The sequence below is a fragment of the Podarcis liolepis genome (assembly GCF_965112155.1).
Source record: "Podarcis liolepis genome assembly, chromosome: 12".
Classification (NCBI taxonomy): Eukaryota; Metazoa; Chordata; class Lepidosauria; order Squamata; family Lacertidae; genus Podarcis; species Podarcis liolepis.
The window spans coordinates 39,985,776-39,999,218 of NC_139563.1; the positions used below are offsets into that span (position 1 = coordinate 39,985,776).

Here is a 13,443-nt window from a genome sequence, read left to right on the forward strand (position 1 = left end):
CTCTTCTTCTTCTTCTTCTTTACCACAAGTGCCCACTTGTTAGGGTTTTAGTCTTTATATATATGTGTGTGTGTGTGTTTTAACTGTTATCAATTATCATAAGCGTAAATCGTCTTGAAATGTTGGTTTAGAATGCAAATAATTCATTAATTGTAATTATAATAACACACACACAAACAGTCTCTGAGCAGTGGGATACTTTAGGAGTGCCAGAGCTTATCTTGGTTTCGGTTTCTTTGGCATGAAGATCACTGTGGTGTCTTTTTGAAATATAGCTTTCCCTCCACATTTACACAACCTGAGCATAAGATAGAAGGACTCACAGCTTTAACATTCCAGCAGATCTTAATACCCCATTAGGTCTCCAGGGACCCTTCCCTCCTAGCTTTGGTTACAGCACAGAGAGCAAGTCAAGCCTCTGTATTTTCCCAGCTCCATGCAAGTCTATTCCAGAGTAGAATTGTAGAGCTGGAAGTGACCCTGGGGATCATCTAGTCCAATCCTGTGCAGTGCAGGAATATGCAGCTGTCCCTTACTGGGGTCGAACCTGCAACCTTGGCATTATCAGCACCGTGCTCTAACCAACTGAGCTATCCATCCCTGGCCTATCGTTCTCTAGGGGCTGGAGGCATCACTAACAAATTGTTTCTATGGCAATACATTTATACTTGACCAGGCTCCCATTGTACAGATATAAAACCACAGACTTGGAGGGCGCCTGAAGGTATAATCCAAACCAAACCCCTTTCCCCAATCCACATTGTGGGACAGGTTGTGATTACTTAAGAAAAAGGGAGTAATTTGCACTTTGTGCATGGTTAGAGCTGCTCAGTTCTTTGCTTTTGCGCCATATGTCCCAAGCTTGGCATGAGAGACATCTTTCAGAACTGGGTGAAATTTAGCCTTCCCTGCACTTTGTCTGCCTTCAGTTTCTCTATGACTCATTTCTACTTGACAGCCCAATGGAAGGTCTTTCCAAAAAAGCTCCTTACTTGCCCTGCTCTGTTTTTAAGGAAGCCCCATGGCAAGATTGAAGGTTGCAATGTCTGTACAGTGTTTAAGTGGAGATGTTCCGCAGTTCTCTGCACAGGGAGGGAAAAGAACCAATTTGCAGGCAGCTGTAAGGCAACGCAGGATTGAGAATGCATGTCGAAAAGGCGAGATGTCAGTGCATCTTTTTGGAGAAAGTGATATGGAGAAAGAGAGAGAAGGGAAACAAACCAGGGAGAACATTGTGTTTTCAGAAGAAAAGAAAACTCAGGCCCAGCAGGTTATGCCAGCCGTTTCTTTTACTCTATTATTTGCTTGGTAAAATGGTGCCCCAGCTGCTTGTCATGTAAACACAGGATTGAGCACAGAGACAAACTCCTTTAAGTGCCTGCTGTGTGTGTCTGTTTGAAGAGATAAACAATCCCCCCCTTTCTTTCTTTTTTGTTTGCACAAGAAAGCCATTCCAGCACTCTGTATCCAGTTGTGTGCAATGCCAGTGTTACTTGGGGAGGGAGAAGCTTAGATTGGGCGCTTTGAGCTGTAACTCCTCCCAAGCTCCCCCCCCCCCTTTCCCTCTGCCTGGTCTTGGCAACAGAGCCTTTGTTTTGACAGGATGACAGCTGAAGGAGGTGGAGACTGTGGCTTGTTCCTTTTTTGCAGCCTGTAGCTGACGGGAAACCCAGATTACCAATAGTATGAGAAGCTCGAAGCTCAGCCTCAGGAGAGCGCAGGTGAAGGATCTTCCCCTGCTCTTCTTTATTACAGTAAAAACGAGCTAGATGCAGTAACTTGAACCAAGAATAATTTGGAAATTATTTATTTCATTTTTATCATTTTCTCTCTCCAGGAAACTCATTGTGGTGCATCTTCCTCCTTGCCCATTTTATCCTTAGAACAGCCTAACTAAAGTAGGTGTCTGGCCCAATTGCACTCTGTGAGGGGGGTGGGGTTCAATTTCTCCGAAGTCTTAGTCCAGTATTCGAACCCACTTTATCACACTGGTTTGCAAACACTCAAGGCTACATCTAAGGCTGGGTTTCTATACCTCATACAGTGGTACCTTGGGTTAAGTACTTAATTCGTTCCGGAGGTCCGTACTTAACCTGAAACTGTTCTTAACCTGAAGCACCACTTTAGCTAATGGGGCCGCCTTCTGCCGCCGCGCCGCCGGAACACGATTTCTGTTCTCATCCTGAAGCAAAGTTCTTAACCTGAAGCACTATTTCTGGGTTAGCGGAGTCTGTATCCTGAAGCGTATGTAACCTGGAGCGTATGTAACCCGAGGTACCACTGTAATGCAATGTGTGAATGAAACAAGCATATTTGGAATACGCAGTATATTCTATAGCGAAATAAGATTGACAGCATCTTCTTTGTGCTTGGGTGTGGCCTTCACCCCCCTCTGCAATCTGAAGATAAGATTATAAAGACCTTTTCCCAGTATTCCCAATAAAAGTCCTTGCCACTGCCCAATCCCCACTGACAGCTCCCCTCCCCATGCCAAGCTAAAAAAAAAAAAAAGGTATAAAAGGTAAAGGACTGATGGACAGTTAAGTCCAGTCAAAGGCGACTATGTGGTTGCGGCGCTCATCTCGCTTTCAGGCCGAGGGAGCCAGTGTTTGTCCAACAGCTTTCCAGGTCACGTAGCCAGCATGACTAAACCACTTCTGGTGCAATGAGACAGCATGACGGAAACCAGAGTGCACGGAAACGCCATTTACACCACAGCGGTACCTTTTTATATACTTGCACTGGTGTGCATCCGAACTGCTAGGTTGGCAGGAGCCAACCTAGAGCAACGGGAGCTCACCACTTTGTGGGGATTCAAACCGCCGACCTTTTGATCGGCAAGCTCAAGAGGTTCAGTGGTTTAGACCTCAGCGCCACCCATCAGGGAGGGATGCATTCTGTCAGGATGTGAGGAAGGGTTTAATCCCCCCTCCCTGTGTCGTGAATTCTGGATTACAACGCCCCTCCAAATACACCTACTATTAATTTAAATACTAGTTGTACACTGTGTATTTAAGGTATAGTTTGGCCCTCAGAATTTGCTATGAAACATTTTAGTACTCTGAAGTTTCTAAAAATTAAAAAGTCGTTCTTTGCCTGGAATTGTTTTTAACACTGATAATGTGCACAGCATGACCTGCTTGTTAAAAATGGCCAAATCATAAGATTAGGCAGGATTGGATGAAAACTTCATTAGAAGTTGCTGCCTAATCCCCGTTAACTTTGTCATGTCCCTCCAACCACCAATATTTAGAGTGGCGATAAGGGCAATGAGACATTAGGAGCTAGTAAAACTGGCAGAATAATGCTTTTAAATCATGCATATACATATATGTCATCGTTTTGCACATTGCTTACATGGTGTACTGCTCTCTGTTCCAAGTAGCGTACAACCTAAAATTTAACGTAGAGGAAACAACAGATGGGGTGTGTGTGTAAATGGGGAACAGTCTTGGGTAGATTTAAACTTCGCTTATTCAAGCTTAGTTACAATAGGGGATGAGAATTTAAATAATTCAGCTTTGATCGTGTTAAGTCGTGGGTTGACATAGCAGCCGGCACAGCGATTTCTTCAAGTAGCTCTTTATTATGGTAAGCTGGAATAAAACTGACTGCGGACAGCTCAGCCGGCCTGTATTTATAGGCAGCCGGCTGTCAACATTGTAACCACCACAGCCCAGAGTTCCCGCCTAAAATAACTGGCGCGGACCTGAGTGAAAACTATCTACAGACCTGAGTGAAAACTATATACAGTATCCCCCTGTTGGCCCAGGGTGAAACTACACTACATAACACCCCTCCCCACCGAGATAAGGCGTTAGTTACAATCGTAATGGTTTCCTTATATACAGCACTACGCGTAATGGTTCAATTAGGCACAAAAGCATATCGGTTACATTTCCCATACTTAGACCAACAGTGATACCTGTCCAACAACATAGTCCTTTAAATGAGTTGGGCGCTTGGAAACTCTGCCAGACCGCCGGGGACTGGTAGCCAAGTCCGGAGGGCCACACAGTTCTCGCTGAGGCTGTGGTGCGACCCTAGGTGGCGTTGGAACCAACTCCCCTGGATCCGCTGCTGTGAGTGGAGCCTCCGCAAGTGGAGTGGTCTGAGTCTGTTCTGAAACGGCTTGGTTCGGCTCCACGCTGGCAGTTTGTGAGGGAGGCGTAGGTGGGGCCTCACCATCTGTACGTGTCTCTTCTGGAGCCGCAAGCGCAGTTGGGGGCACCTCGGTAGTGTCCAAGTCCCCAACCCTGCGCCTAAGCTGGTCTATGTGCCGTCGCCACAAGCGTCCGTCTTCGAGTGCCACCTGGTACGAGCGAGGTCCAGTGACTCCCACTACCGTGGCTGGCACCCAAGGGATGTCCCCCACATAGTTCCGGGCAAAGACCTGGTTTCCTGGGACAAATGACCGTGGTGCGTTGGCACAGCCTGGGGGTTCAGCCACGGCAAAGTCTGGGTGTAGCCGGTCGAGCGGTGACCTGAGGCGGCGGCCCATAAGCAGTTCAGCAGGACTCCTCCCTGTGGCCGCATGAGGGGTGATGTGTTGCATGAACAAGTATTCGGCGACCCGCTCATGCCAGTCTCCCCGGTCCAGGCGCGCCAGTGCCTCTTTTGTCGAGCGCACCATTCTTTCCGCTTGCCCGTTGCTGGATGGGTGAAAGGGTGCCGTTAGGGCATGGCGGATGCCCAGTCCCAAAAGATACCGCTCAAACGTGCCTGACGTGAACTGCGGTCCGTTGTCAGAGACAAGGACATCAGGACACCCATGCGTTGCAAACAGGCCTCGCAGCACCTGGATGACAGCTTCGGTAGTGGTGGAGGGCATCAGGGCGACCTCCAGCCATTTGGAATAGGCGTCCACCACTACCATAAAGGTCCGGCCGTGAAAGGGGCCAGCCAGATCGATGTGCACCCTCGACCAGGGTGTCTTTGGCGTCTCCCAGGTGTGTCCCTTAGCTGCCGGTGGTGCCGGCCTCGACTCCTGGCACGCTTGACAGGCGGACACCCAGGCAGTGATGGCATCGTCCATATTAGGCCACCAGACGTAACACCGAGCCAACGCCTTCATTTTGACAATTCCCGGGTGGCCAACGTGCAGAGCCTCCAGGACGCGCTGACGGAGTCCCTGGGGAATCACGACGCGGTCTCCCCACAGCAGACAGCCGCGATGAGCTGAGAGTTCATGTTGTCTGGTTGCGAAGGGCTGGAACTCCGATGCAAAGGGCCCTTGTGGCCACCCCCTCCACACCCAGTTGAGCACCCGGCTGATGGTGCGATCCTGGGCAGATGCGGAGGCCACAGTGGCAGCCGATACAGGCGCTGCCGGAAGATCCTCAATCAGAAGAAGCGATGAAGCTGGAGCCGGGTCTTCCACAAATGCTGGAAGAGGGCAACGGCTGAGGGCGTCGGCATGGCCCATCGATTTCCCCGGGCGATGGATGAGCCGGTAGTGGTAGGCAGCCAGGAAAACAGTCCATCGCAGCATGCGTGGTGAGAGGACCGGTGGAGTTGGACGATCACCGGCGAGGAGGCCCAGGAGTGGCTTGTGGTCAGTGATGAGGTCAAAAGTCCTGCCATAGAGGTATTCATGGAACCTCTTCACTCCAGCCACAAGTGCCAATGCCTCCTTGTCGAGCTGGCTGTAATTCCGTTCCGTCGGAGATAGTGTCCTGGAAAAGTAGGCGAGCGGTGCTTCTCTTCCATCTGGAAAACGGTGACTAAGGACAGCACCGATGCCAAAAGGTGAGGCGTCGCAGGCAAGGACCAGCGGCCTGGATTCACTGTACTGTACCAGCACACTGTCTGAAGAAAGGAGAGCCTTGACCGCGTTGAAGGCCGCCGTCTCCCGATGACCCCAGGCCCAAGGCGTCTTAGTGCTAAGGAGTCGGTGAAGAGGCTCAGCCACTGTGGCTTTGTGGGGCAGGAACATGTTATAAAAGTTCAGCAGCCCCAGGAATGCCTGCAACTCCGTTTTGTTCTTTGGAGTGGGGGCCTGCTGGATAGCGCGGATCTTGGATGTGGTTGGATGAAGACCGGAGGCATCGATAAGATAGCCCAGGAACTCTACCTGTGGAACGGCGATCTGGCACTTCTCCCTCTTTACCTTGAGCCCGGCCTCCTGGAACCTGGTCAGCACGGCACGGAGGCGCTCGAACAGCTGCTGGTGTGAGTCTGCAGACACCAAGACGTCATCAAAATATGGTACCACGCCCGGAAGCCCTTGCAGGAGACGCTCCATAAGGCTTTGGAAGATGCCAGGAGCCACACTCACCCCGAACTGCAACCGGCGGCAACGGAATGCCCCCCGGTGGGTGACGATCGTCTGGGCTTCAGCAGTGGCATCATCGACTGGCAGTTGTTGATAGGCTTGGGCAAGGTCCAGCTTAGCGAAGACCTTACCCTCACCCAGGGAATGCAGCAGGTGTTGGACAACAGGAACCGGATAAGCGTGCTGCTGAAGTGCCTTGTTGATCGTGCACTTGTAGTCAGCGCAGATTCTCACCGACCCATCTGGCTTGACAGGCGTGACGATGGGGGTTTCCCACTTTGCGTGGTCAACCGGCTCCAAAACTCCTTGGGCGATCAGTTTGTCCAGTTGTTCGTCCACCTTAGCCTTGAGAGCAAAGGGAACCCGGCGTGGCTTAAGCTTGATGGGGGCGACTTGTGGATCAAGGCTAAAGGAGATGGGCGTACCTGTATATTGGCCCAAGGTGCCGTCAAAAACCTCGGCAAAGTCTTTGACCAGACCCTCAGTCTCTGCGTTAGAGATGCAGTTGATGCCGGTGACTTCCAGGCCGAGGGCATCAAACCAGTCTAGCCCTAGGAGGCTTGGCCGCTGACCTTCGACCACCACCAACCGGAGCAGGCCCGAAAAATCCTTGAAGGCGATCCGGAACCGGCCAACGCCTACCACGGGAATGTCGTTTCCCTGGTAGTCTCTCAGGTGTACGCGGTGAGAGTCGAGTTGCCTTTTGGACACTCTGGGTACCAGTCTTTTGATGGTGCTCCATGACACGATGGACAGGGCAGACCCGGTGTCGATCTCCATGTCACATGGAGCTCCTTCAATGAGCACCGTGACGTTCAGCTTGCGTCGCGTAGGCGAGTCGGTTTGGCCAATCGTGGTTCCAGACGGGCAGCGGCAGTTGGTGAGAGCGAAACAACTTTCCTTGGCAGACTGGAGTGAAGACTTGGACTTGCGAGTCGATGAAGGGGGGGTGTCAGACGGAGCCGATCGGCAGACCTTAGCGATGTGGCCCCTTCTGGAACACTTCCTACAGATGGCGTCTCTGAATCGACACTTGGCACGGGAATGGTTGCCTCTGCAGCCAGCACATTCCGGTTGGCCCTTGGACTTCTGTTGGAACTTCCTGCGCTCCCGCTTTGTCTGGTGCACGTCATCGTCTTCACTGGAGGATGCCTCCTCACTGCTGGCCTCTTCATGATGCACCGGAACTGGCTCCCTAGCAAGACGCGGGCTGCTGGACTTGCGGATCTCCTGGGCGGAGCGTTCAGCAGCTTCTGAGGCCACAGCCTCCTCAATGGCTTTCTGTAGCGTGAGGTCTGGCTTGGCTAGGAGACGCCGTTGCAGATGGATGTCCCGGACCCCGCAGACGATTCGATCCATCAGGGCATCGTCTAAGTCTCGGAACTCACAGTGCATTGCAGCCTGTCGCAGGGCGGTGGTGTAGTTGTTGATTGACTCCCCCTCTGCCTGGTTCCGGTGGTAGAACGCATGGCGGGCAGCAATCTTGGACGGCTTTGGTGCGTAGTGGTTGCGGAGCTTCTCTTGGATCGTGTCCCATGGTGTTGCCTGGACTGCTTCAGGCGCAACCAACGCTCGGGCCGTCTCAAACACCTCAGGCCCACAGAGGCTGAGGAATAGGCCCCGCTTCCGATCCTTTGATACTGCTGTCAGCTCGTTGGCTTGGAGGTAGCAGTCGAACCGAGCGAGGTAGGAGTCCCATGATTCAGAGGCTGGCGCAAACGGCGGTAGAGGCACAACTGAAGCCATGATTCCGATGCCGGCGTGAAGGGCGATGGATGGAACACAGTGCTCTAGCCAGAACAGTCAGCTCTGAATTGGTTCTGCCCAGTGATTTCGCTCAGTGATTTCGCTCTGTGATTCAGCTCAGTGATTCAGCTCAGTTCAGAGGCTGGCCGCATCTGGCTGTGCTCTGATGTCCATCGATCCCATCCTCGTCGCCAGTGTTAAGTCGTGGGTTGACATAGCAGCCGGCACAGCGATTTCTTCAAGTAGCTCTTTATTATGGTAAGCTGGAATAAAACTGACTGCGGACAGCTCAGCCGGCCTGTATTTATAGGCAGCCGGCTGTCAACATTGTAACCACCACAGCCCAGAGTTCCCGCCTAAAATAACTGGCGCGGACCTGAGTGAAAACTATCTACAGACCTGAGTGAAAACTATGTACAGTATCCCCCTGTTGGCCCAGGGTGAAACTACACTACATAACACCCCTACATTCCAATAGTGGAAATAATACTTCAAAAGATGCTAGTTCCTGCTGGAACACTCTCTGCCTCCTGTCATTTTAATACCCTGAGTCATGCAGTAATAGTCTGTGGGTAATAGGAGTAATAATAATCATGCTTCTAGAACAGGGACAAAAGTTTTCCATTGATAAATTAGTCCATGAAACAACCCTATGTTGTGAGGTTGAATAGAGGAAACTGTTTGTTAAAACATTTGTACACGTGCAACTCAGCTCTGAACAAGTTTACTTAAAAGTAATTTATAGTGAATTGGCTGGGAATTTCACTCTAGTTACCAGCGCACTCTGGTTCCCTTTAGATGTTGATGGACTACAAATCACAGTATCCTCAGCCAGCACGGTCAATGCTCAGGGATGATGGAAGTTGTAGTCTACAACATCTGGCCAGCACTGTGTTGGCTTCCTCTGAACATAAGCCTTAAGAGTGCTGTAGTGTTGGGGTACTGATATGTTCCTGTGTTTGGGAACTAATATTTCCTGTGAACTTTACATAATGGTGTTCACTCCTCTTAGATTAGAGTGGTTCAGTGTGCAATGTCTCCAAATGCTCTTCAGTGTCGGGTAAATTTCAAATCAGAAAATCCTTTTAAACTGCCCCTTTGTAGGCAAGCCTGAAAGCAAATGCCACTGTTTCTGTTTTTTTTAAAATAACTGGCATGCATTTGGAGGTTTCTGCATAATGTTTTTAGAGGATTAGAAATAAAAATAACCAGCAGGTTGTAAGTCATACTCAAGATTAGATCCATTGGAATCAGTGGAGTAACTTAATTTGATTGTGTGTGTGTGTGTCTTTTTAGACTGATTTCAAAAGTTCTCAGATCCGAGAGTTTATTTTCGTTCAAGCATTTAAGCATGAACCATGCTGTAAATGAATGCAGTTTGTCTTTTAGCCCTCTTTAGGGGGTTAGCTTTGTAGTTAGGTAAACACTCGAGGGGGGCCAGCAGGGATAAAAACATCAGCCCCACCCTGCCACTTTTCCCATCTCCCTCCAACGTTGGTGGCCGGCACTGAAGTGGGGAGCCTCCAATCCTTATGGAGGCTCCTGACACATTTTTAGAACCCTGAGTTTCCAGGGTTCTAAAATGTGTTTGGAGAGCTTCTTTGAGTATAGAAGGCATCACACTCTAGAAGATAATCTTCCCCAAATTAGAGCGCGACCAGAACATCAATGGGGGCAGACCTACCAAACTAATCTCTGCTAACCTCCCAAGCATTTAAATAAAGGTAAAGGCACCCCTGACCATTAGGTCCAGTCATGGCCAACTCTGGGGTTGCGGCGCTCATCTTGCTTTATTGGCCGAGGGAGCCGGCGTACAGCTTCTGGGTTATGTGGCCAGCATGATTAAGCCGCGTCTGGCGAACCAGAGCAGCACATGGAAACGCTGTTTACCTTCCTACCGGAGTGGTACCTATTTATCTACTTGCACTTTGAGGTGCTTTTGAACTGCTAGGTTGGCAGGAGCAGGGACTGAGCAACGGGAGCTCACCCCGTCGCGGGGATTCGAACCGCCGACCTTCTGATCAGCAAGCCCTAGGCTCTGTGGTTTAACCCACAGCACCACCTGTGTCCCAAACTAATCTCTGCTACCCTCCCAAGCATTTACGTAACCATAAATGTAATGGCAGAAAGGGGATCTATCTATCTAGCATCTAATCTAATCTATCTATCTAATCATCTATCTATCTAATCTTGTACTTTGCGTCTGATTTCCAAGTGTCTCTTATTTGTCATGTTGCACAGTTTAACATGAGTCTGCTTCTCTCTCGTCCATGCATATCCACATCTCATCCCTCTTTATGCCGTTTGTTTGACAGCAGTAATTAATATGAAGAATTAATCTTTGCAACTGCATAACTTGCTTACTTTTAACAAATTGGAAGCACCAGTTAGGGCTGAAGGGATCGAAAAATTACATGAAAAGCTATGGCAGATGGTTGGATGGGTGCAGATAAGGAAGCAGGCCCATTTGATGATGCACGAACAGTCCTGGAGATACTGGGAATGTTCATTTTTGGAAGTGTTTCTTAAAACAACAAAAATCCATTGTTTTTTCTCACCTGGATGGAGGAGAGTGAGTGAGTGAGAGAAGTATATAGAAACGAGCCTACTGTCCAAAGGTAAAAAAATCACATTTTTTGCTTTAACCACATTTGCGTTTGGCCCTCAACACCACTGGCATGTGACTGAGATGGGAATAAAGCCCGTGGCATGATAAAAGGTCCCTCATCCGCATGTTAAATGATGCCCACCCAAGCCTGTGATTCTGAATTGTAAAACTCTTGACGTGATTTCCAACAGTGCACTTGTAGTTTGACCTTTGGATCTGAACTGAGGACTCTGTGCACGTAGCTTATGCACTTTGGTACAGAAGGTCTCAGATGTGAAAGATAGTAATTGAATACTTGTGCTCTCTGTCTCATTATTTGTGTGTCTATCTCAATGGAAACTAAAGATCCCTGTTGTCGTAAACACCTTCGGAGACTGTGAGTTTCTTTGGGCAAGCCTGAATTCACCACTTAAATCTCTCTTCAGTGCAGCAGCAGCACCTACTCATTCTGAAACTCTCTGGTTTTCAAGAGCAGCTTGTCAGGCAATAAATACAGTCCTTCTGTGCTTACAGAAGTAGATTCACAGCTCTCTGGATCACAGCCAAAACATTATTACATTAATCTTCCTAATTATTAGCACTTCACTGTTTACTATTTATTAGAAGAAAGGGCAGTAGATATAATTAGACATGTGGTGGATATATAGATTAATCACAGTGGTCTTTGAGAGTGGTGTATATAATCTGCAATCCATATATTGTGCTAGCACATATCATTAGAAAAATGTTCATCATAAACCAAATCCATACAGTAATTTATTTTCCAATGTGGGCGACTCATGAGAGCCAAGGCTCCTCATTGATTAGAGTTTCAGTTTAGGGAAGGTAGTAATGCAAAGTTACACAATGATCCAGTTAATTGGTAAATTATAGAAAACAAAGACATGCTCAGCTAAGTACTTTGGCTTGACTGAGTTCGTGGGCTGAATGTTGAGGGCTGAACAACACATTACACTCCACTTCCCAAATGGCATTATCCTGTTGAGTTCCCCCCAAACATGTAGGATCGCTTGCTCTTATCCTGCTGTCATAATTATGTCCTACATTTTCCTACCAACAGGGGTCAGAAATTCACAATGTGGTGACCTTGGAGCATGAATCACCTGGCGTATTCTGAGGGAGTGGGGGGGGGGGGAGCTCAACACAGGGGAGCCATTTTCAGCAATGGTTCCTTGTCTGTGTAATCGTCCCTTAGCATGACAAATCTTCCTTTGTTTAAGAGAGTGATGATCATTGCCCAAGTGGACTAAACTCTGTGGAACACTCTAAAGCACACATAGTCAATTCAATGCCCTACAGTTTGTTGTATCTTATTTTGGGGCCGTACTTACCAGTGGAATGTACATAGAATCATAGACCATTAGAGTTGGAAGGGACCCTGAGAATCATCTTCTAGTCCAACCCCCTACAGTGCAGGAATATGCAGCTGTCCCATACAGGGATCGAACCTGCAACCTTGAGATTATCAGCACCGCACTCTGACCAACTGAGCTATCTCCTGCGTGTGCAACCTTGAGATTATCAGCACCGCATTCTAACCAACTGAACTATCTCCTGCATGAGCTAAATCAACAGCAAAGTTCTCTGCACCTCTTGCTTCTAGCTTGTGCAACCTGAGGAGACAGGCTGGCTCTCTTGAATTGGAGTCCAAAAATCTGGAGGGCACCACGTTGTCTACCCCTGCTATTAAGTACCCACAGCCTTCATTTCTTAACCTCATATACATACTGTACAATTTGTACAATATTTCATAACGTTGGCACTAAATATTTTTTAACTACTCTCCCCAGCTCCTTCCCATCACTCTCAAGTTCTCAAAAGAGGTAATTTCATACATTCTTTCCTAATGAAAAGCAGAGGAGTGACATTTTATTGAGTTGCGCTAGAGAGGAAACATTGCAAAAGACTCAAAAGCCACTCAGCGGGGTGTAATTTGAACTCCTTAGGAATGCTGCGCTCACTATTGAGGGCAAAATATTTTCACTGCTGGGGTCAAGAACAGAAGGCATATGGCCTCAGCAAGAATGCTGGATCTGAATGCCATTTGCTGCCTTTGAAAACCACTCAGAAACAAAACGCAGCGGCTTTTTTTCTTAGCTGGTGGAAGCACCTGTGCTGAAAGAACCTTACTGGCTTCCAGTTTGTTTCCTAGCACCATTCAAAGTGCCCCTTTTCATCTTTAAAGCCCTTAGTGGCCTCGATACAGGATGCCTCTGGAAGCATATGAGCATCTCTGCTCCGAATCCCTTCCTTTTTGGAACCCGAGATTGGTTGTTTAACAAGAATTAGCTTGCTAGAAATAAAACTGAGAGCTGCAACGAATGCCTGCCAGCAAAACAAAACACTTTTTTTCTCTGTTCCTGTAGGAGGGTTGGTATTCATTCCTGGCAGTTTAGCTCTTCCGACTACAATATTGGTACATCTGTTTGCATCTCTGATGCTAATTAGTGTGCAGTGCTACATTTTTGTGTAGGTACTCAGTCTTTATGGGTTTGGGGCTCTGGGATAATTATGGCACAGTGTTCTAAAATCAAGTGCTTATTCATATTTGGGAGAAACTGTGTGTGTGTGTGTGTGTGTGCGCGCGCGCGCTCGCACACCATACAGAGGCTTTTAAATTTATTTTTCTTACAGCAATGATTTACAGATCCACAGCAGCAAGCTTACCCTTTACAAACCTGGGCAGCAACCCTTCCAGTGTTTTTCTTAAAAACAGGCATACTTAGTAAAACAAACAAACAAATCCCCTCCACACACACAAAAACAATCATACACATACACAGAGTTCATACCAAGGGCAAATAAATAAATGAAC

General features: G+C 48.3%; 1 protein-coding gene across 4 annotated transcripts in view; it reads left to right on the forward strand.

Annotated features, from left to right (window-relative positions):
* Positions 1 to 13,443, forward strand: part of KAT2B (lysine acetyltransferase 2B) — a 192,287-nt gene that overhangs the window by 1,739 nt on the left and 177,105 nt on the right. The gene's annotated exons all lie outside the window — the stretch shown is intronic.